This window comes from Arachis hypogaea, chromosome 20 (genome assembly GCF_003086295.3).
Source record: "Arachis hypogaea cultivar Tifrunner chromosome 20, arahy.Tifrunner.gnm2.J5K5, whole genome shotgun sequence".
NCBI classification, from domain to species: domain Eukaryota; kingdom Viridiplantae; phylum Streptophyta; class Magnoliopsida; order Fabales; family Fabaceae; genus Arachis; species Arachis hypogaea.
Genome location: NC_092055.1, coordinates 47,965,902 through 47,990,291, shown reverse-complemented (window position 1 = coordinate 47,990,291; position 24,390 = coordinate 47,965,902). Strand labels below are relative to the sequence as shown.

General features: G+C 41.2%; 1 non-coding gene across 1 annotated transcript; it reads right to left on the bottom strand.

Annotated features, from left to right (window-relative positions):
* Nucleotides 1-11,373: 11,373 nt before the first annotated feature.
* Nucleotides 11,374-11,481, bottom strand: LOC112787274 (small nucleolar RNA R71). The gene has a single exon (XR_003194695.1). It is a non-coding gene; the product is annotated as a small nucleolar RNA R71 (small nucleolar RNA).
* Nucleotides 11,482-24,390: the final 12,909 nt, after the last annotated feature.

The window sequence follows — 24,390 nt, the reverse complement described above, 5'->3', positions numbered from 1 at the left end:
GATAGACTAGTATTGATCAGCTACTTCACTCAAGGAATGAATCCCCAAGATAGGACCACACTAGATGGTGCTAGTAATGGTTCCATGAAAAAGTACAAAATCGCAGATGAAGCATGGCAGCTGATCAACAACTTAGCTGAGTCCACTAAGAATCATAGGCCGAGGCGTAGCCACTCAAAAGCTGTTTGATAAACCCATATTTTATGATATATTTTGTGCTTAGTTTGAGTGATTTATTCAATCCTTCAACCACTTGTTCATGTTAATTGCATGGTTTTACTTTCCCTTCCTTATTATGTGATGTATGTGAAATACATGTTTCCTATGCTTTTAAATTAATTATTTTAATCACCTTTAATTCCATTCGATGCCGTGATTAGAGTATTGAGTAGTTTCAGATCTTCTAAGGCAGGAATGACTTGAAGGATGGAAAGAAAACATATAAAAATGGAAGGGAAGTGCAAAATGGAGTCCCTGAAGAAACTGGTATCCACGCGATCGCATGGACGACGCAATCGCGTGCCAAGCGCGAATCAGCAGCGACGCGGTTGCATGACTGACGCGACCGCGCGCCTTAAGCAGAACGCATATGACGCGGCCACATGACTGACGCGACCGCGTGGCAAGGAAAAGCTCCGAATGACGCGACTGCATGACCCACGCGGACACGTGACAGAGGCCACGCACCAGGAATTGCAGAAAACGCTCATAGCAAATTCTGAAGCCCTTTTTGGCCCAAATCCAAGTTCAGAAGGCATAGACCAGAGGTTATGAAGTGAGGGAATGCATCCATTCAGAGAGAGCTTGCCAATTTCCACTTCTCATGTTTTAGATCTAGTTTTGAGAGACGTTCTCTCCTCTCTCTCTCTCTTAGGATTAGGATTTAGGACTTCTCTTAGTTTTAGGAGTAACTCTCGATCCAGGTTTAATGTTCCTTTACTTTAGTAGATAATTTACTTTTGCAATTTGATTTATGAATTCTTCTATGTTCTGGATTATTTGAATTAATGTTATTTGAGGTATTCCAGTTTAATATTGCTTTCTCTCATTTATGCTATTATTGCTTTTACTCTGAAGACATCTTTATTCCAGTAGATTTACTTTTTCCCTTTTGGTTTTGGTTAAGAAATCAGTAACTCAGGAGTTATCCAATTCAACAGCATAATTGATAATTGTTATCTTGCCAATTGAATTGAACTTCAATAATCCCAATCTTTTCTTAGGAAATAAATAGGATTCGAAGATCAAACCAATTTGTCCCTTGACCTTCCCTTGCCTTAGCAAAGGTTAACTAAGAGGAATTAAGATTCAGCTTTCATTACTATTGATAAGGATAACTAATTTGGACTTCCGATTTCTCGTACCTTGCCAAAAGTTTGCTTTACAGTTATTTATTCCTTTTAATTGCCATTTAATTTACTCACCATTAAATTACTAGTTCCTCATTCTTGAAACCCCAATTTGCAATCTCCATAGCCAATAATAAGAACATACTTCCCTGCAGTTCCTTGAGAAGACGACCCGAGGTTTATATACTCGGTTATCAATTTTAAGGGTTTTGTTACTTGTGACAACCAAAACGTTTGCACGAAAGGGATTTCTGTCGGTTTAGAGACTATATCTACAACGCGAATATTTTTATGACATTCTTTACTGGAAAAAATCCCGTTCGTCAAAATGGCGCCGTTGTCGGGGAACTGCTAACGTGTGCCTTATTATTGGTTATTGTACATATTTTTCTTTTACTTGTTTATTTATTTTTGTTTTTACTTTTTAATTTTATTTGCTACTATGAACTCTCACCCCTCTCGCTTTGAGTTTGGTTCTAACTTTATTGAAGGAAATAGAAGTTACAGCAGGAATATGCATCAAGGTCAGACCAATTAAGGATGGATGGAGCCAAGAGGATCTAATCAACCCTTTAGGCAACAACACCCTCCAAGATATCATGGACAACGACCATTCTACAATGCATACCCAGCTGATAGATATGGTGGACAATCTTGTGACTACCAACAAGCCCCACCCCGTGCTTATAGACCATCCTCTCAACATAACCTCGAACCACCACACTCACAAGCTTCTTTTCACCATTCGCCACCGTATGATCCTTTCATACCCCAGTTCCAATCCAATCACTCCCAAGCACCACCACTTCCCCATGTTTCATTTCCAATTCCATCACCCAGAGAATCAGAGGTTCGCCTCAAGGTAACAGTAAATAAACTTCAAGCAACTATTCGACAACTGGAGCAAGCAGTAATTCAATTAGTTTCTAGACGCGCGAACATTCAAGGACCAACCACAGCCCCATGTGGACAATCTAATGAAGAGCATGGCATGAAGGAGATATTAGAAACTCCAGTGGACAAGACAGAGCATGAATTCGTACTCGAACAAGTAGAAGAAGCTGTCATTGTACAAGAAGAAGAGTTGGTTGAAGATCTAGGAGACACTGAACCTCCATGGGAATCCAAAGCTGAGGAGAACTCCGCCAAGGACCTTACAGTTAACGCTAAGGAGGATATTGCACATTCCCCAAGGCAAGTCGTTTATGAAGAACTAGACGGAATAACCCAGGACACAAATTCCCTTGATGATGATAGTCACAAGTCAAGTTTTCTTAGTGATAAACTTGCATCCGCAAGTGAATTCTCTGAGATCGAAGAATCTTCCCCAAATGAATACGAAGGTGATGCAGAGGTAGATTTCTCTCAACCTTCCATCTATGACTCAAGTGATGAGGAAGACATAGAAGACTTTGACCGGGGTGATGATGCGTTTGAAGATCCCTGCAAAGAAGTGGAGGAATTCACAGAAGATTACCAGGGAGCAGAACTTACAGAACCACCAGAAACACCTTCCCCAAGGCCATTACCACCCAATACAAGCTTCAAGTGGGTACAATCCTTAACTTTTAACTTTACTTATTCACTTGAATATGGTTTACTTGAAACAGATGGCTAGCTTAGAGATCTGTGCGGCTTTAAGAGTAAGAGGGAAATGGCTCGTGCTCAAAGCTGGTGCACAAGGTTCAATAAGGTTCCACGCTTCAACTCGAAGTGCACGGATTGGCATCAAAATCAATCGAATGGATCTCGGAAAACGTTTGGTTACCATGGTGAGAATTTACTTTTTAAACCGCCCGGATGGAAACCTGGAGATCAAGACGGAGGCAGATTTAAAAACAAGGCTTGGGATCCTGGAATCTATTCTGACATTCGTCACCTTGGGAGCCTAAAAATCTGTTTGAAGCTGCTCAGACGCTTTACAAGCCTAGTTTGGGACCCCGGAGGCTATTGGCATTCCAAGCACTGGGGGAGATTTCTGGATGAATTTAAACACAAGCCACCATAACACAAAGCTCTTCAAATGTCCAACTTAATGACTTTAACTAAATGTGCTAGGTGGGAGACAACCCACCGTGGTATGATCGTTCCTTTTGTAATTTTAATTTTATTTAGTTTTGTTTGTTTTTGAATTTTATTTTATTTTATTGAACCTAGAATCATGAACAGCATTCACATCAAGCACTGCATTCTGCATATTGCATTCCGCATTCTGCATATAAAAAAAAGGGTGCGCGACGCGACCGCATGCCCCATGCGATCGCGTCGAAGGCGAACTACACTTCCCACGCGACCGCATCATCCACGCGGCCGTGTGACCTGGAGATCGGCATAAACATCCAATGTCGAGAAAGTTAGGCTGGAATCGTGCGGCCGTTGTGCGTCTAGCACAAAATGGCCCACGCGATCGCATGTCCCATGCGATCGCGTCACATGCACACAACCAATCCCACGCGACCACGTGAGTGACGCGATCGCGTCGCATGGATTGCACAATTTCCAATAGGAGACAGAGAGTTGCGCTGGAACGACGCTAGATTCGTGCGTTTAGCACAATTTTCAGCGACGCGATCGCATTTTACCCCTTCCATGCGATCGCGCGCCCCACGCGATCGCGTCACTTCCATTTTCACCCCAACCACGCGACTGGGTGCTCCACGCGGCTGCGTGGATTCAAAAATATAACTGATGAGCGGATAATTTATATGCTTTTTGGCATTGTTTTTAGTATGTTTTTAGTAGAATCTGGCTACTTTTAGGGATGTTTTCATTAGTTTTTATGTTAAACTCACATTTCTGGACTTTACTATGAGTTTTTGTGTTTTTCTGTGATTTCAGGTATTTTCTGGCTGAAATTGAGGGACTTGAGCAAAAATCAGATTCAGAGGTTGAAGAAGGACTGCTGATGCTGTTGGATTCTAACCTCTCTGCACTCAAAATGGATTTTCTAGAGATACATAACTCAAAATGGCGCGCTTCCAATTGCGTTGGAAAGTAGACATCCAGGGCTTTCCAGCAATATATTATAGTACATACTTTGCCCAAGTTTAGACGATGCAAACTGGCGTTCAATCATGAAGCTGAATGCCAAATTATTTGGTATTGAGACTTGGGAAGATGAACCTCCCTTGTTCACCAATGAACTAAGTGATCTGGATCAACTGACATTGCCTCAGAAGAAACAGGATCCTGAAAAGTTCTTAATACCCTGTACCATAGGCACCATGATCTTTAAGGTTCTGTGTGACCTTGGTTCAGGAATAAACCTCATGTCCCTTTCTGTAATAGAGAAACTGGGAATCTTTGGGGTGCAAGCTGCTAAAATCTCATTAGAGATGGCAGACAATTCAAGAAAACAGGCTTGTGGACAAGTAGAGGACGTGTTAGTAAAGGTTGAAGGCCTTTACATCCCTGCTGATTTCATAGTCCTAGATACTGGGAAGGATGAGGATGAATTCATCATCCTTGGAAGACCCTTCCTAGCCACAGCAAGAGCTGTGATTGATGTTGACAGAGGTGAATTAGTCCTTCAATTGAATGGGGACTCCCTTGTGTTTACAACTCAAGGTCATCCTTCTGTAAACATGGAGAGGAAGCATAAAAAGCTTCTCTCAAAACAGAGTCAACCAGAGCCCCCACAGTCAAACTCTAAGTTTGGTGTTGGGAGGCCACAACCAAACTCTAAGTTTGGTGTTGAACTCCCATATCCAAACTCTAAGTTTGGTGTTGAACTCCCATATCCAAACTCTAAGTTTGGTGTTGGAGAGTCTCAACAATGCTCTGAACATCTGTGAGGCTCCATGAGAGCCCACTGTCAAGCTATTGACATTATAGAAGCGCTTGTTGGGAGGCAACCTAATTTTTATTTATCTAACTATATTTTTCTTAGTTATATGTCTTTATAGGTTCATGATCATGTGGAGTCACAAAATAAATATAAAAATTGAAAACGGAATCAAAAACAGCAGAAGAAAAATCACACCCTGGAGGAAGACCTTACTGGCATTTAAACGCCAGTAAGAAGCATGTTTTGGGCGTTCAACGCCAGAACAGAGCATGGTTCTGGCGCTGAATGCCAGAAATGGGCAGCATCTGGACGTTTGAATGCCAGAAATGCACCCTGAAGAAGAGCTGGCGCTGAACACCCAGAACAAGCACCAATCTGGCACTGAACGCCTAGAATTGTGTGCAAGGGCATTTTGCATGCCTAATTTGGTGCAAGGGTGTAAATCCTTGAACACCTCAGGATCTGTGGACCCCACAGGATTCCCACCTACCTACACTCGCTTTCTCTCACCCCTCTTTCACACAATCCCATAAACACTCTTCCCTAAAACCCTTCACCAATCACCTCAATCTCTCTTCCCTATCACCACTTCACCACTCACATCCATCCACTCTTCCCCATAAACCTACCTCATAAACTCCACCTACCTTCAAAATTCAAAATCAATTTCCCACCCAACCCACCCTAAATGGCCGAACCTAACACCCTCTCCCCCCACTATATAAAGTCCTCCATTCTTCTTCATTTTCACACAACACAACCCACTCTTCTCTTCTTGGCCGAAACACAACCCCTTCTCCCTCGCCTCCATTTCTTCTTCTTCTTCATCTATTCTTTCTTCTCTTGCTCGAGGGCGAGCAAAATTCTATGTTTGGTGTGGTAAAATCATAAGCTTTTTGTTTTTCCATTACCATTGATGGCACCTAAGACCGGAGAATCCTCTAGAAAAGGGAAAGGGAAGACAAAAGCTTCCACCTCCGAGTCATGGAAGATGGAAAGATTCATCTCCAAAACTCATCAAGACCACTTCTATGATGTTGTGGCCAAGAAGAAGGTGATCCCCGAGGTCCCTTTCAAGCTGAAAAGAAATGAGTATCCGGAGATCCGACATGAAATCCAAAGAAGAGGTTGGGAAGTTCTAACAAACCCCATCCAACAAGTCGGCATCCTAATGGTTCAAGAGTTCTATGCCAATGCATGGATCACTAGGAACCATAATCAAAGTAAGAACCCGAACCCAAAGAATTATCTCACCATGGTCCGGGGGAAATACTTAGATTTTAGTCCGGAAAATGTGAGGTTGGCGTTTAACTTGCCTATAATGCAAGGAGATGCACGCCCCTACACTAGAAGGGCCAAATTTAATCAAAGGTTGGACCAAGTCCTCATGGACATATGTGTGGAAGGAGCTCAATGGAAGATTGACTCCAAAGGCAAGCCGGTTCAATTAAGAAGACTGGACCTCAAGCCTGTAGGTAGGGGATAGTTGGAGTTCATCCAACGCTCCATCATCCCCACTAGCAACCGATCTGAAGTTACTGTGGATCGGGCCATCATGATTCATAGCATCATGATTGGAGAGGAAGTAGAAGTTCATGAAGTCAACTCCCTTGAACTCTACAAAATAGCCGAAATGCCCTCCCCTGGGGCAAGGCTAGCTTTTCCTCATCTTATTTGCCATCTATGTTACTCAGCTGGAGCTTTCATAGAAGGAGATATTCACATTGAGGAAGAGAAGCCCATCACTAAGAAAAAGATGGAGCAAGCAAGAGAGCCCATTCATGGAGCTCAAGAGGCGCATGAATCTCATCACCATGAGATCCCGGAGATGCCTCAAATGCATTTTTCTCCATAAAACTATTGGGTGCAAATCAACACCTCCCTAGGATAATTAAGTTCCAACGTGGGACAACTAAGGGTGGAACATCAAGAGCACTCCATCATCCTTCATGAAATTAGAGAAGATCAAAAAGCAATGAGGGAGGAGCAACAAAGACAAGGAAGAGACATAGAAGAGCTCAAGGACATCATTGGTTCCTCAAGAAGGAAACGCCACCATCACTAAGGTGGACTCATTCCTTGTTCTTAGATTCTCTGTTTTCGTTTTCTCTATGTTAAAGTGCTTATCTATGTTTGTGTCTTCATTACATGATCATTAGTAGTTAGTAACTTTGTCTTAAAGTTATGAATGTCCTATGAATCCATCACCGCTCTTAAATGAAAAATGTTTTAATTCAAAAGAACAAGAAGTACATGAGTTTCGAATTTATCCTTGAACTTAGTTTAATTATATTGATGCGGTGACAATACTTTTTGTTTTCTGAATGAATACTTGAACAGTGCATATATGTTTTGAAGTTGTTGTTTAAGAATGTTAAATATGTTGGCTCTTGAAAGAATGATGACAAGGAGACATGTTATTTGATAATCTGAAAAATCATAAAAATGATTCTTGAAGCAAGAAAAAGCAGCAAAGAACAAAGCTTGCAGAAAAAATAGGCGAAAAAATATAGCAAAAAAAAACAAAAGAAAGGAAATAAAAAGCAAGCAGAAAAAGCCAAAGCTCTTAAAACCAAGAGGCAAGAGCAAAAAGCCAATAACCCTTAAAACCAAAAGGCAAGGGTAAATAAAAAGGATCCCAAGGCTTTGAGCATCAGTGGATAGGAGGGCCTAAAGGAATAAAATCCTAGCCTAAGCGGCTAAACCAAGCTGTCCCTAACCATGTGCTTGTGGTGTGAAGGTGTCAAGTGAAAACTTGAGACTGAGCGGTTAAAGTTAAGGTCCAAAGCAAAAAAAGAGTGTGCTTAAGAACCTTGGACACCTCTAATTGGGGACTTTAGCAAAGCTAAGTCACAATCTGAAAAGGTTCACCCAATTATGTGTCTGTGACATTTATGTATTCGGTGGTAATACTGGAAAACAAAGTGCTTAGGGCCACGGCCAAGACTCATAAAATAGCTGTGTTCAAGAATCATCATACTGAACTAGGAGAATCAATAACACTATCTGAACTCTGAGTTCCTATAGATGACATTCATTCTGAACCTCAATGGATAAAGTGAGATGCCAAAACTATTCAAGAGGAAAAAATCTACAAGTCCCGCTCATCTAATTGGAGCTATGTTTCATTGATAGTTTGAAATTTATAGTATATTCTCTTCTTTTTATCCTACTTGATTTTCAGTTGCTTGGGGACAAGCAACAATTTAAGTTTGGTGTTGTGATGAGCGGATAATTTATACGCTTTTTGGCATTGTTTTTAGTATGTTTTTAGTAGAATCTGGCTACTTTTAGGGATGTTTTCATTAGTTTTTATGTTAAATTCACATTTCTGGACTTTACTATGAGTTTGTGTGTTTTTCTGTGATTTCAGGTATTTTCTGGCTGAAATTGAGGGACTTGAGCAAAAATCAGATTCAGAGGTTGAAGAAGGACTGCTGATGCTGTTGGATTCTGACCTCCCTGCACTCAAAATGTATTTTCTGGAGCTACAGAACTCAAAATGGCGCGCTTCTAATTGCGTTGGAAAGTAGACATCCAGGGATTTCCAGCAATATATAATAGTCTATACTTTGCCCAAGTTTAGATGATGCAAACTGGCGTTTAACGCCAGCTCTCTGCCCAATTCTGGCGTCCAGCGCCAGAAACAAGTTGCAAAGTGGAGTTCAAAATATCTTCATGGTGTAAGCTAGATTGATGGCGGCACTCATGAGAGTCCGGAAAGTCTAAACCTTGTCTGTGGTATTCCGAGTAGGACTCTGGGATTGAATGACTGTGACGAACTTCAAACTCGCGAGTGCTGGGCGTAGTGACAGACGCAAAAGGATAGTAAATTCTATTATAGTATGCTCGAGAACCTCAAAGATGATTAGCCATGCAGTGACAGCGCATCGGACCATTTTCACAGAGAGGAATAGGATGCAACCATCGACAAGGGTGATGCCTCCAGACGATTAGCTGTGCTGTGACAGAGCATTTGGACAATTTTCCCGAGAGGATTGAAAGTAGCCATTGGCACCGGTGACATCCTTACAAAAAGCCAGCCATAGAAAGGAGTAAGACTGATTGGATGAAGACAGCAGGAAAGCAGAGGTTCAGAGGAACAAAAGCATCTCTATGCGCCTATCTGAAATTCTCACCAATGATTTACATAAGTATTTCTATCCTTATTTTACTATATTATTTTCGAAAACTCCATAATTATTTTATATCCGCCTGACTGAGATTTACAAGGTGACCATAGCTTGCTTCATACCAACAATCTCCATGGGATCGACCCTTACTCACGTAAGGTTTATTACTTGGACGACCCAGTGCACTTGCTGGTTAGTTGTATCGAAGTTGTGACAAATTATGAATTGACATTAGAGCACCAAGTTTTTGGAGCCATTACTAGAGATCACAATTTCGTGCACCAAGTTTTTGGAGCCGTTGCCAGGGATTGTTTGAGTTTTCGGCAAGCTTTTGGTCCGGTAACATCAGTGCCAAGTTTTGATCCGGCAACAACACCAAGTTTTTGGCGCCGTTGCCGGGGATTGTTCGAGTTTGGACAACTGATGGTTCATCTTGTTGCTCAGATTAGGTAATTTTCTTTTTGTTTTGTTTTCAAAAATTTTTCAGAAATATTTCAAAAATTTCTCCTTTGTTTTCGAAAAAAAAACTTTTAAAATAAAAATGTTTTCAAAGTGTTCTTGGTGTTCATCTTGACATTCATTGCATTCTTGCATGCATTCATTGTTTTGATCTAAAAACTTCATGCATTGCATCATTTTAGTGTTTTTCTCCCTCATCATTAAAAATTCAAAAAAAAAAAATCTTTCCCTTTTTCTCTCTCAAAATTTCGAAAATTAGATTTGACTTTTACAAAAATTTTTAAAATTCAATTATTTCTTATGAGTCAAATCAAATTTTCAATTTAAAAATCTTATCTTTATCAAATTCTTTTTCAAAAACCAAATCTTTTTCATTTTTCTTAGTTATTTTCGAAAATTTTAAAAATATTTTTCAAAAATCTTTTTCTTATCTTTATCTCATAATTTTCGAAAATAACATCATCAATTAATGTTTTGATTCAAAAATTTCAAGTTTGTTACTTGCTTGTTAAGAAAGATTCAAACTTTGAGTTCTAGAATCATATACTGTGATTTCTTGTGAATCAAGTCATTAATTGTGATTTTAAAAATCAAATTTTTTCAAAAACTAATTTCAATCATATCTTTTCAAAAATATCTTCTTATCCCATCTTTTTCAAAATTTGATTTCAAAATATCTTTTCTAACTTCTTATCTTTTCAAAATTATTTTTCAAATTTGTTTCAACTAACTAACTAACTTTTTGTTTGTTTCTTATCTTTTTTAAAAACTACCTAACTAACTCTCTCACTCTCTAATTTTCGAAAATATCTTCCCTCTTTTTCAAAAATTCTTTTTGATTAACTAATTATTTTAATTTTTGATTTTAATTTTCAAAAATTACTAACCTTTTTCAAAAACTATTTTCGAAAATCACTAACTCTTTTTCAAAAATTATTTTCGAAATTTTTCCTCCCTCATCTCACATCACTGCTCCTATCCTTACCTTTGTGTTTGGATTCTTCGTTCTTCTTCACCCCTATTCCTTTTCTTCTTCTACTAACAATAAGGAACCTCTTTACTGTGACATAGAGGATTCCTCTTCTTTTCTTGTTCTCTTCTCTTTCTTATGAGCAGGAACAAGGAAAAAGGCATTCTTGTTGAAGCTGATCTAGAACCTGAAAGGACTCTGAAGAGGAAACTAAGAGAAGCTAAATTACAACAATCCAGAGACAACCTTATTGAAAATTTCGAACAAGTAAAGGAGATGGCAGCCGAACCCAACAACAATAATGCAAGGAGAATGCTTGGTGACTTTACTGCACCTAATTCCAATTTACATGGAAGAAGCATCTCCATTCCTGCCATTGGAGCAAACAACTTTGAGCTGAAACCTCAATTAGTTTCTCTGATGCAGCAGAACTGCAAGTTTCATGGACTTCCATCTGAAGATCCTTTTCAGTTCTTAACTGAATTCTTACAGATATGTGATACTGTTAAGACTAATGGAGTAGATCCTGAAGTCTACAGGCTCATGCTTTTCCCTTTTGCTGTAAGAGACAGAGCTAGAGTGTGGTTGGATTCTCAACCCACAGATAGCCTGAACTCTTGGGACAAGCTAGTCACGGCTTTCTTAGCCAAGTTCTTTCCTCCTCAAAAGCTGAGCAAGCTTAGAGTGGATGTTCAAACCTTCAGACAGAAGGAAGGTGAATCCCTCTATGAAGCTTGGGAGAGATACAAGCAACTGACCAAAAAGTGTCCTTCTGACATGCTTTCAGAATGGACCATCCTGGATATATTCTATGATGGTTTATCTGAGCTATCAAAGATGTCATTGGATACTTCTGTAGGTGGATCCATTCACCTATAGAAAATGCCTACAGAAGCTCAAGAACTCATTGACATGGTTGCTAATAACCAGTTCATGTACACTTTTAAGAGGAATCCTGTGAGTAATGGGACGCCTATGAAGAAGGGAGTTCTTGAAATTGGTACTCTGAATGCCATATTGGCTCAGAATAAAATATTAACTCAGCAAGTCAATATGATTTCTCAGAGTCTGAATGGAATGCAAGCTGCATCCAACAGTACTCAAGAGGCATCTTCTGAAGAAGAAGCTTATGATCCTGAGAACCCTGCAATAGCAGAGGTGAATTACTTAGGTGAACCTTATGGAAACACCTATAATCCATCATGGAGAAATCATCCAAATCTCTCATGGAAGGATCAACAAAAGCCTCAACAAGGCTTTAATAATGGTGGAAGATACAGGTTTACCAATAGTAAACCTTTTCCATCATCCGCTCAGTAACAGACAGAGAACTCTGAACAAAATACCTCTAATTTAGCAAACTTAGTCTCTGATTTGTCCAAGGCCACTGTAAGTTTCATGAATGAAACAAGGTCTTCCATTAGAAATTTGGAAGCACAAGTCGGCCAGCTGAGTAAAAGGATCACTGAAATCCCTCCTAGTACTCTCCCAAGCAATACAGAAGAAAATCCAAAAGGAGAGTGCAAGGCCATTGAATTAATTGCCATGGCCGAACCAGTAAGGGAGGGAGAGGACGTGAATCCCAAGGAGGAAGACCTCCTGGGACGTCCAGTGATCAATAAGGAGCTCCCCTCTGAGGAACCAAAGGAATTTGAGACTCATCTAGAGACCATAGAGATTCCATTAAACCTCCTTATGCCCTTCATGAGCTCTGATGAGTATTCTTCTTCTGAAGAGAATGAGGATGTTACTGAAGAGCAAGTTACCAAGTACCTTGGTGCAATCATGAAACTGAATGCCAAATTATTTGGTATTGAGACTTGGGAAGATGAACCTCCCTTGTTCACCAATGAACTAAGTGATCTGGATCAACTGACATTGCCTCAGAAGAAACAGGATCCTGGAAAGTTCTTAATACCTTGTACCATAGGCACCATGATCTTTAAGGTTCTGTGTGACCTTGGTTCAGGAATAAACCTCATGCCCCCTTTCTGTAATAGAGAAACTGGGAATCTTTGGGGTGCAAGCTGCTAAAATCTCATTAGAGATGGCAGACAATTCAAGAAAACAGGCTTATGGACAAGTAGAGGACGTGTTAGTAAAGGTTGAAGGCCTTTACATCCCTGCTGATTTCATAGTCCTAGATACTGGGAAAGATGAGGATGAATTCATCATCCTTGGAAGACCCTTCCTAGCCACAGCATGAGCTGTGATTGATGTTGACAGAGGTGAATTAGTCCTTCAATTGAATGGGGACTCCCTTGTGTTTACAACTCAAGGTCATCATTCTGTAAACATGGAGAGGAAGCATAAAAAGCTTCTCTCAAAACAGAGTCAACCAGAGCCCCCACAGTCAAACTCTAAGTTTGGTGTCGGGAGGCCACAACCAAACTCTAAGTTTGGTGTTGAACTCCCATATCCAAACTCTAAGTTTGGTGTTGGAGAGTCTCAACAATGCTCTGAACATCTGTGAGGCTCCATGAGAGCCCACTGTCAAGCTATTGACATTATAGAAGCGCTTGTTGGGAGGCAACCTAATTTTTATTTATCTAACTATATTTTTCTTAGTTATATTTCTTTATAGGTTCATGATCATGTGGAGTCACAAAATAAATATAAAAATTAAAAACGGAATCAAAAACAGCAGAAGAAAAATCACACCCTGGAGGAAGACCTTACTGGCGTTTAAACGCCAGTAAGAAGCATGTTTTGGGCGTTCAACGCCAGAATAGAGCATGGTTCTGGTGCTGAATGCCAGAAATGGGCAGCATCTGGGCGTTTGAACGCCAGAAATGCACCCTGAAGAAGTGCTGGCGCTGAACGCCCAGAAAAAGCACCAATCTGGCACTGAACGCCTAGAATTGTGTGCAAGGGCATTTTGCATGCCTAATTTGGTGCAAGGGTGTAAATCCTTGAACACCTCAGGATCTGTGGACCCCACAGGATCACCTCAAGATCTGTGGATCCCACAGGATTCCCACCTACCTCCACTCACTTTCTCTCACCCCTCTTTCACACAATCCCATAAACATTCTTCCCCAAAACCCTTCACCAATCACCTCAATCTCTCTTCCCTATCACCACTTCACCACTCACATCCATCCACTCTTCCCCATAAACCTACCTCATAAACTCCACCTACCTTCAAAATTCAAAATCAATTTCCCACCCAACCCACCCTAAATGGCCGAACCTAACACCCTCTCCCCCCACTATATAAAGTCCTCCATTCTTCTTCATTTTCACACAACACAACCCTCTCTTCTCTTCTTGGCCGAAACACAACCCCTTCTCCCTCGCCTCCATTTCTTCTTCTTCTTCATCTATTTTTTCTTCTCTTGCTTGAGGGCTAGCAAAATTCTATGTTTGGTGTGGTAAAAGCATAAGCTTTTTATTTTTTCATTACCATTGATGGCACCTAAGACCGGAGAATCCTCTAGAAAAGGGAAAGGGAAGACAAAAGCTTCCACCTCCGAGTCATGGAAGATGGAAAGATTCATCTCCAAAGCTCATCAAGACCACTTCTATGATGTTGTGGCCAAGAAGAAGGTGATCCCCGAGGTCCCTTTCAAGCTCAAAAGAAATGAGTATCCAGAGATCCGACATGAAATCCAAAGAAGAGGTTGGGAAGTTCTAACAAACCCCATCCAACAAGTCGGCATCCTAATGGTTCAAGAGTTCTATGCCAATGCATGGATCACTAGGAACCATGATCAAAGTAAGAACCCGAACCCAAAGAATTATCTCACCATGGTCCGGGGGAATGCTTAGATTTTAGTCCGGAAAATGTGAGGTTGGCGTTTAACTTGCCTATAATGCAAGGAGATGCACGCCCCTACACTAGAAGGGCCAACTTTAATCAAAGGTTGGACCAAGTCCTCATGGACATATGTGTGGAAGGAGCTCAATGAAAGATTGACTCCAAAGGCAAGCCGGTTCAATTAAGAAGACTGGACCTCAAGCCTGTAGCTAGTGGATGGTTGGAGTTCATCCAACGCTCCATCATCCCCACTGGCAACCGATCTGAAGTTACTGTGGATCAGGCCATCATGATTCATAGCATCATGATTGGAGAGGAAGTAGAAGTTCATGAAGTCATCTCCCTTGAACTCTACAAAATAGCCGAAAAGCCCTCCCCTGGGGCAAGCCTAGCTTTTCCTCATCTTATTTGCCATCTATGTTACTCAGCTGGAGCTTTCATAGAAGGAGACATTCACATTGAGGAAGAGAAGCCCATCACTAAGAAAAAGATGGAGCAAGCAAGAGAGCCCATTCATGGAGCTCAAGAGGCGCATGAATCTCATCACCATGAGATCCCGGAGATGCCTCAAATGCATTTTCCTCCACAAAACTATTGGGAGCAAATCAGCACCTCCCTAGGAGAATTAAGTTCCAACATGGGACAACTAAGGGTGGAACATCAAGAGCACTCCATCATCCTTCATGAAATTAGAGAAGATCAAAAAGCAATGAGGGAGGAGCAACAAAGACAAGGAAGAGACATAGAAGAGCTCAAGGACATCATTGGTTCCTCAAGAAGGAAACGCCACCATCACTAAGGTGGACTCATTCCTTGTTCTTACATTCTCTGTTTTCGTTTTCTCTATGTTAAAGTGCTTATCTATGTTTGTGTCTTCATTTCATGATCATTAGTAGTTAGTAACTTTGTCTTAAAGTTATGAATGTCCTATGAATCCATCACCTCTCTTAAATGAAAAATGTTTTAATTCAAAAGAACAAGAAGTACATGAGTTTCGAATTTATCCTTGAACTTAGTTTAATTATATTGATGTGGTGACAATACTTTTTGTTTTCTGAATGAATGCATGAACAGTGCATATATGTTTTGAAGTTGTTGTTTAAGAATGTTAAATATGTTGGCTCTTGAAAGAATGATGACAAGGAGACATGTTATTTGATAATCTGAAAAATCATAAAAATGATTCTTGAAGCAAGAAAAAGCAGCAAAGAACAAAGCTTGCAGAAAAAATAGGCGAAAAAAAATAGCAAAAAAAAAAAAGAAAGGAAATAAAAAGCAAGCAGAAAAAGCCAAAGCTCTTAAAACCAAGAGGCAAGAGCAAAAAGCCAATAACCCTTAAAACCAAAAGGCAAGGTTAAATAAAAAGGATCCCAAGGCTTTGAGCATCAGTGGATAGGAGGGCCTAAAAGGAATAAAATCCTGGCCTAAGCGGCTAAACCAAGCTGTCCCTAACCATGTGCTTGTGGCGTGAAGGTGTCAAGTGAAAACTTGAGACTGAGCGGTTAAAGTCAAGGTCCAAAGCAAAAAAAAGAGTGTGCTTAAGAACCCTGGACACCTCTAATTGGGGACTTTAGCAAAGCTGAGTCACAATTTGAAAAGGTTCACCCAATTATGTGTCTGTGGCATTTATGTATCCGGTGGTAATACTGGAAAACAAAGTGTTTAGGGCCACGGCCAAGACTCATAAAATAGCTGTGTTCAAGAATCATCATACTGAACTAGGAGAATCAATAACACTATCTGAACTCTGAGTTCCTATAGATGCCAATCATTCTGAACCTCAATGGATAAAGTGAGATGCCAAAACTATTCAAGAGGCAAAAATCTACAAGTCCCGCTCATCTAATTGGAGCTATGTTTCATTGATAGTTTGAAATTTATAGTATATTCTCTTCTTTTTTATCCTACTTGATTTTCTGTTGCTTGGGGACAAGCAACAATTTAAGTTTGGTGTTGTGATGAGCGGATAATTTATACGCTTTTTGGCATTGTTTTTAGTATGTTTTTAGTAGAATCTGGCTACTTTTAGGGATGTTTTTATTAGTTTTTATGTTAAATTCAAATTTCTGGACTTTACTATGAGTTTGTATTTTTTTCTGTGATTTCAGGTATTTTCTGGCTGAAAGTGAGGGACTTGAGCAAAAATCAGATTCAGAGGTTGAAGAAGGACTGCTGATGCTGTTGGATTCTGACCTCTCTGCACTCAAAATGGATTTTCTGGAGCTACAGAACTCAAAATGGCGCGCTTCTAATTGCGTTGGAAAGTAGACATCCTGGGCTTTCCAGCAATATATATTAGTCCATACTTTGCCCAAGTTTAGATGACGCAAACTGGCGTTCAACGCCAGCTCTCTGCCCAATTCTGGCGTCCAGCGCCAGAAACAAGTTGCAAAGTGGAGTTCAACGCCCAAAATGGCACAAAAGCTGGCATTCAACTCCAAGAATGATCTCTCCACGTGTAGACTTCAAGCTCAGCCCAAGCACACACCAAGTGGGCCCCGGAAGTGGATTTATGCATCAATTACTTACTTCTGTAAACCCTAGTAGCTAGTTTATTATAAATAGGACTTTTTACTATTGTATTAGACATCTTGGAACATCTTGGAACATCTTTTGATCATTTTTAGATCTCTAGACCTCCATGGGAGGCTGGCCACTAGGCCATGCTTACCCTCTATTCACTTATGTATTTTCAAACGGTAGAGTTTCTATACTCCATAGATTAAGGTGTGGAGCTCTGCTGTTCCTCAAAGATTAATGCAAAGTACTACTGCTTCTAAGATATTCGTTTGCACTTCAACCTAAATGTGATGAACGTGACAATCATCATCATTCCCTATGAACGCGTGCCTGACAACCACTTCCGTTCTACCTTCGATTGAATGAGTATCTCTTAGATCTCTTAATCAGAATCTTTGTGGTGTAAGCTAGATTGATGGCGGCACTCATGAGAGTCCGGAAAGTCTAAACCTTGTCCGTGGTATTCCGAGTAGGACTCTGGGATTGAATGACTGTGACGAACTTCAAACTCGCGAGTGCTGGGCGTAGTGACAGACGCAAAAGGATAGTAAATTCTCTTCCAGTATGATCGAGAACCTCAAAGATGATTAGCCATGCAGTGACAGCGCATCGGACCATTTTCACAGAGAGGAATAGGATGCAACTATCGACAAGGGTGATGCCTCCAGATGATTAGCCGTGCTGTGACAGAGCATTTGGACCATTTTCCCGAGAGGATTGAAAGTAGCCATTGGCACCGGTGACATCCTTACAAAAAGCCAGCCATAGAAAGGAGTAAGACTGATTGGATGAAGACAGCAGGAAAGCAGAGGTTCAGAGGAACGAAAGCATCTCTATGCGCCTATCTGAAATTCTCACCAATGATTTACATAAGTATTTCTATCCTTATTTTACTATATTATTTTCAAAAACTCCATAATTATTTTATATCCGCCTGACTGAGATTTACAAGGTGACCATAGCTTGCTTCATACCAACAATCTCCGTGGGATCGACCCTTACTCACGTAAGGTTTATTACTTGGACGACCCAGTGCACTTGCTGGTTAGTTGTATCGAAGTTGTGACAAATTATGAATTGACATTAGAGCACCAAGTTTTTGGAGCCATTACCAGAGATCACAATTTCGTGCACCAAGTTTTTGGCGCCGTTGCCGGGGATTGTTTGAGTTTTCGGCAAGCTTTTGGTCCGGTAACATCAGTGCCAAGTTTTGATCCGGCAACAACACCAAGTTTTTGGCGCCGTTGCCGGGGATTGTTCGAGTTTGGACAACTGACGGTTCATCTTGTTGCTCAGATTAGGTAATTTTCTTTTTGTTTTGTTTTCAAAAATTTTTCAGAAATATTTCAAAAATTTCTCCTTTGTTTTCGAAAAAAAAATTTTAAAATAAAAATGTTTTCAAAAAAAATATATTTTTTCTTCAGAATTTTTAAGAATGAATTCTAACGTTTCATGAAGCATGTTGAAGCATGGCTGGCTGTAAAGCCATGTCCAATTCTTCTGGATAGGGCATGTTAGGCGTGTCATGTTTGAGTTACATACTAAAGCTTGGCTGGCTATTAAGCCATGCCTGACCCTTTGATTGGAGCTTTAGACTAAAGAGCATAAGATTCCTGGAATTCATATTAAAAATTTTGGAATCCTTATTTTTCTTTTTTTCAAAATGATTTTCAAAAAAAAAATTTAATTAATTAAAAGAAAATACAAAAAAATCATAAAATCATAAAAATCAAAAATATTTTTCATGTTTCTTGTTTGAGTCATGTGTCATGTTATAAGTTTGGTGTCAATTGCATATTCATCTTGCATTTTTCGAAAAAATTCATGCATTCATAGTGTTCTTCATGATCTTCAAGTTGTTCTTGGTAATTCTTCTTGTTTGATCTTGATGTTTTCTTGTTTTGCATCTTTTCTTGTTTTACATGTGCATTTTTGCATCCATAGAGTCTAAACATGAAAGATTTCTAAGTTTGGTGTCTTGCATGTTTTCCTTGCATTAAAAATTTTTCAAAAATATGTTCTTGGTGTTCATCTTGACATTCAAAGTGTTCTTGGTGTTCATCTTGACATTCATAGCATTCTTGCATGCATTCATTGTTTTGATCTAAAAACTTCATGCATTGCATCATTTTAGTGTTTTTCTCCCTCATCATTAAAAATTCAAAAAAAAAATCTTTCCCTTTTTCTCTCTCAAAATTTCGAAAATTAGATTTGACTTTTTCAAAAATTTTTAAAATTCAATTATTTCTTATGAGTCAAATCAAATTTTCAATTTAAAAATCTTATCTTTTTCAAATTCTTTTTCAAAAACCAAATCTTTTTTCATTTTTCTTAATTACTTTCGAAAATTTTAAAAATATTTTTCAAAAATCTTTTTCTTATCTTTATCTCATAATTTTCGAAAATAACATCATCAATTAATGTTTTGATTCAAAAATTTCAAGTTTGTTACTTGCTTGTTAAGAAAGATTCAAACTTTGAGTTCTAGAATCATATACTGTGATTTCTTGTGAATCAAGTCATTAATTGTGATTTTAAAAATCAAATCTTTTTCAAAAACTAATTTCAATCATATCTTTTCAAAAATATCTTCTTTTTTTTTTTGAAACAAAGGAAGCTCAACACATTAAAGTGGAGCAAATAAAAGAAAAAAGAAGACACATAACTAGCTACCAACAAAAAAACCAACCCCTACTATCCCCAGTACTCTCATCCTCCCCCAGGATCACCACCACTCCATTCCGTGTAGCTCATCAACGTCCTTGTGTGTATGACCTCCAGGCTTGCTCTTGCATTCTTGAAGATTCGTGCATTCCGTTCCAACCAGATGTTCCAAATCACTGCAAAGAACACTGACATCCACATCTTCTTCCCCTGTTGTCTATTATGCATTCCATGCCAACTCTCAAACATTTCTTTAACAGTTCCGGGAATCACCCACTCCCTTCCTAGTAACCTCAGCCACTTGCACCACACCTGCCATGTTACCTCACACCTAAGGAATAAATGCTCAACAGATTCTAATTCCTTGGTACACAGTACACACATACTATCCCCCAGAATGTTGACTCCTAGTTTAGTCAGCCGCTCCTTGGTGTTAACTCTACCCACTAGCACAAACCACCCAAAGAGCTCAATTCTCGGAGGAACGAAACCTTTCCAAATGGAACTCGTGAAGCTATAACTCGTTATCTCAGCTGATAATGTCTCCGCTTGTATAGCCTGGATCACAGAACTAGTAGAGAAAATACCTTTATTTTCAAACTTCCACACCACATTGTCCTCCCTACCTGATGACAACCTCACTGGCCTTAACCTCTCATGCAGTTGATTGACAAGCTCCAACTCCCATTGGAACAGTGCCCTCCTCCATTGAAAATTCCAAATCCAATCAAGCCCATCCCAAAAACCACACTCCCCGATGACAAGTCCTTGCTGACTGGAAATAGAGTAGAGTCTCGGATGACTTCCTTTCAGAGTACCACCTTGAACCCAGTTATCTTCCCAAAATCGAGTCTGCATACCATTGCCTACTTCCATTGCCAGTCCACTTACCACTTTATCACGAATCCGCGGTTCTTTTATATTCAGCTGACATATGTCCTTCCAAGGGCCACCCTTTACTGGTAAAGGCTGAGTTGCTAACATGACATCCGGGTTCAACTTATTACACGAACACACAATCTTCTTCCACAGCGGGCAATCCTCCTTTGAAAACCTCCACCACCACTTAAACAGAAGCGCTGTGTTTCTCAGCACTGCATCACCAACCCCCAATCCCCCAACCTTTTTTGGAGCCTGAACTATCTCCCACTTTACCATAGGTATACCATAGTTCCCGTTCTCCCTGCACCACATAAAGTTCCGTTGTAAAGCAATCAGCTTGTCCGCTACCGCCTTCGGCATCTTGTATAGACTAAGGTAGTAGATGGGGAGACTATTCAGCACCGATTTGATAAGGACCAGCTTACCTGATTTATTCAAAACCTTGGCTTTCCACAAACTCAGCTTCTGTTCCACCTTATCAATGATTGGTTTCCAAGTCTTCACCAAGCGCGGATTCGCACCTAGAGAAACTCCCAAGTATCTAACCGGTAGAGAAGCTTGTTGGCATCCCAGCAGTCCACATGCCTGATCAATCCATCCTTGCTCACAGTTCACCGATATCAGATTCGATTTATCAAAGTTAATGCTCAGCTCAGACACCAACTCAAAGCACCGTAACAGTCTCTTATAGTTTACAATTGTTTCAGTCTCCGGCGGGCAGAATAAAATAGTGTCATCTGCAAATTGTAGGTGTGACAGTTCAATAAGATCTCCCCCTACCAGCAGTGGAGCAATGCGGCCATTCCTCATAGCCTCCCCCAACATCCTATGCAACACATCTACAACTAATACGAATAGCAATGGAGAAAGTGGGTCCCCTTGTCTTAGTCCCCTCTCCATCTTGAATGGCTTGGAAGGTGTCCCGTTTACCAAGACTGCCATGGTGGCCGTAGTAACACACTCCTTCACCCAGCTCCTCCATTTTTGGCCGAAGCCCATTTTCTGTAGCACAATGTCAACAAAATCCCATCTCACTCTGTCATAGGCCTTCTGAAAATCCAGTTTGATAATGACTGCTGACTTTTTCCGAGTCTTCAGCCAATGAACCGTCTCACAGGCTATGAGTGCACCATCATGAATTTTTCTTCCCTTTACAAATGCAGTCTGAGTCTCTCCAACCAGTCCCGACATCACAGATCGCATCCTGTGCACCAACACTTTCGAAATCACTTTGTACACACACCCCACCATACTAATCGGCCTAAAATCCTTCACCTCCTTTGCACCTTCAAACTTTGGAGCTAGTGTCACCCACGTTACATTGACATCCTTTGGCAATTTCGCACTTTGAAAGAACCCCATTACCGCAGCAGTGAATTCCGGCCCAATGTCATCCCAGCATTTCTTTATGAAGTTCATGTTAAACCCATCACTCCCTGGGGCCTTGGAAGATTCGCAGTCCCACACAGCCTCCTTAATTTCCTCATCCGTCGGCATCACTTCTAAAGCTTCAGCCTCATCCCTATGGATACACTTTACTAACCCATCTCTGATTCCAATCCTCGGAACATATTCCTGTCGATATAAATCCTTGTAGAACCCTCTAATCGCACCTTTTATTCTCGCTTGATTCCGCACAAGTCTTCCATGTAACATCAGAGCATCAATCCTGTTATTCCGTCTTCTGGCCGAAGCAATGTTATGAAAGTATCTGGTATTCCTATCCATGTTTGCAGCATGCTTAGACCGAGACATCTGTTTCCAGTGCATTTCCTTTCTAATATACCATTTTGAACAAAAGCTCACAAGCGCCTTCCTTCTAGCCTCCGTTGTACCATCATAAACTCCATCACTGACTGAATTGTCCAGCTTGGTGAGCTCCTCCTCAAACCTCATGAGTCTCTTATCCATGTCCCGGAAGTTATCCTTGTGCCATTGCCGTAGTTGTATTGCTAGAGCCATCAGCTTGCACGGGAACTGCGTTTCTCCGAGGCTTCGCCACTCATCCTTCACCATTCTCAGAAATCCCTCATGCGTAAACCAAGCATCTAAACTTCTGAATGGTCTAGGGGGCCCCGTTACTCTTGTTAGTTCCATGATCACTGGGCAGTGATCAGACAACCCCCTTGGGCCACCCTTAATCCTAATATCCGGAAACACCTCAGTCCATTCAACATTAACCATCACCCTATCAATCCGACTACAGGAACGCCCCCTAAACCATGTATACTTCCTATCAGTAAGAGGCAAATCTATCAACTGCATGTCTCGCACCCATTCCTTAAATTCCTCCGATGACGCCATCAAGCTAGTAGCTCCTTTACGATCCTCTACTTGTAAAATTTCATTAAAGTCTCCGAGAAAACAGAAAGGAATCTGACACAACCCCGCCACATAGCTCAGTTCCTCCCACACCCCCCTCTTTGCCTCCCTCCCATGCGCCCCGTACACCAAACAGAAAGCACATCGGAAGTTGGTCTTTGTTAAAACGCCTTCAACACACAGCCACCTCTCACCTTTATACCTTTGATCTACTTGAAACACTCCTTCATCCCAAATTAATAGCAGACCCCCCCGCCATTCTTGCAGATTCCACAAACTCCCAACCAGCAGTACTAGATCCCCAAAGCCTTGCGACCTCATATTTAGTAATCACTTCTTTTTTTGTTTCAAGCAATCCCAACATGTTCAAATTATATTTATTTTTCAAAGATTTCAGCATGCTTAATTTACCGTCCCCCCTCCACCCCCTAATATTCCAACAGCTCACAATCATTTAAATAAAGATTTGCTCACCTTATTTTTATTTTTTGGTCGACTCCTTCTCGCCTTTTCCTTTTGCTTCGCTAGTTTTCTCTTAGCTGCTATTTCTTCATTTTGTGCTTGCAAAATCGCCATAATATCTTCTTCCTCATCGCATAAAACCGCTCCTGATTCCACAGCCAATGCCCAGGTTGCTTGATTCTCCTGGCGCTGCTCTTCCTGTGTCCCCTCGCCTTCTAAATGGCTAACTGTGCCCAGCCTAGCCCCTGCTCCTGCCCCCGGGCATTGCCACAGGCAGCCACCTCCGGGACGTCCCTCACTGCGTTTCCCTGTGCTCCCGAGGTACCATCCTTCCCCATTAGGCAGCTCAATCCCGCTTGGGATCCCTCATCGTGCAAGCCGGCCTCACTTATCCCATCCTGCGCCCCTTGCTCCTGCCGGTGGACTGCCGCCCTGATTCCCGTCCCCTCCTGCGCAACCCTTCCCCCATCAAGCTCAACTCCCACCCCATCGATCGGTCCTCCGCCCCCCACCATCTCCTCTAGTTCCGGGTTCTTATCCACCGACGGATCCCCGAGTTTAAGCGGCAACCCTCTCGCCTCAGGATCCTTCTCCGCTGGTGAGCACCCCAGCCCTCGCAAACCTTCCATCGGCGCCGCTTCAAACAGCTCCCGTGGATCCCTCCGGATCCTCAGGCCGCCCGACCCGTCTTGGCCTCCAATGGAAAGAAAACCATACGCCGTTTCAGTTAGGAGGCCATCCTGGCCCAGCCCAACAACAGGCTCCTTCTCAATACTCATGTCCCTTACGGTCAGCCTCCCCCCTCCGTTCTTAGTTGGTGTTGGGCCAATTGAATGCGAGCCCATACTATTACAATACTCCAACCGTGTCCCAGCTTGGTCCCAATCCGGATGGGCAGCCCACTTTGCATGAACTCCTCCCACCCCTCCCCATACTTGCGTGACTGTATTCTCCGACTCCCCCTCATGAACTATCTCACATCCCTTCAAACCCGCTACTTCACTGTCCTTGGTACTAGCTGAATCCGGTACAACCGTATCCTTTTTGAATTTCAAAAAGGCAACGTCCACATCATTCAATAA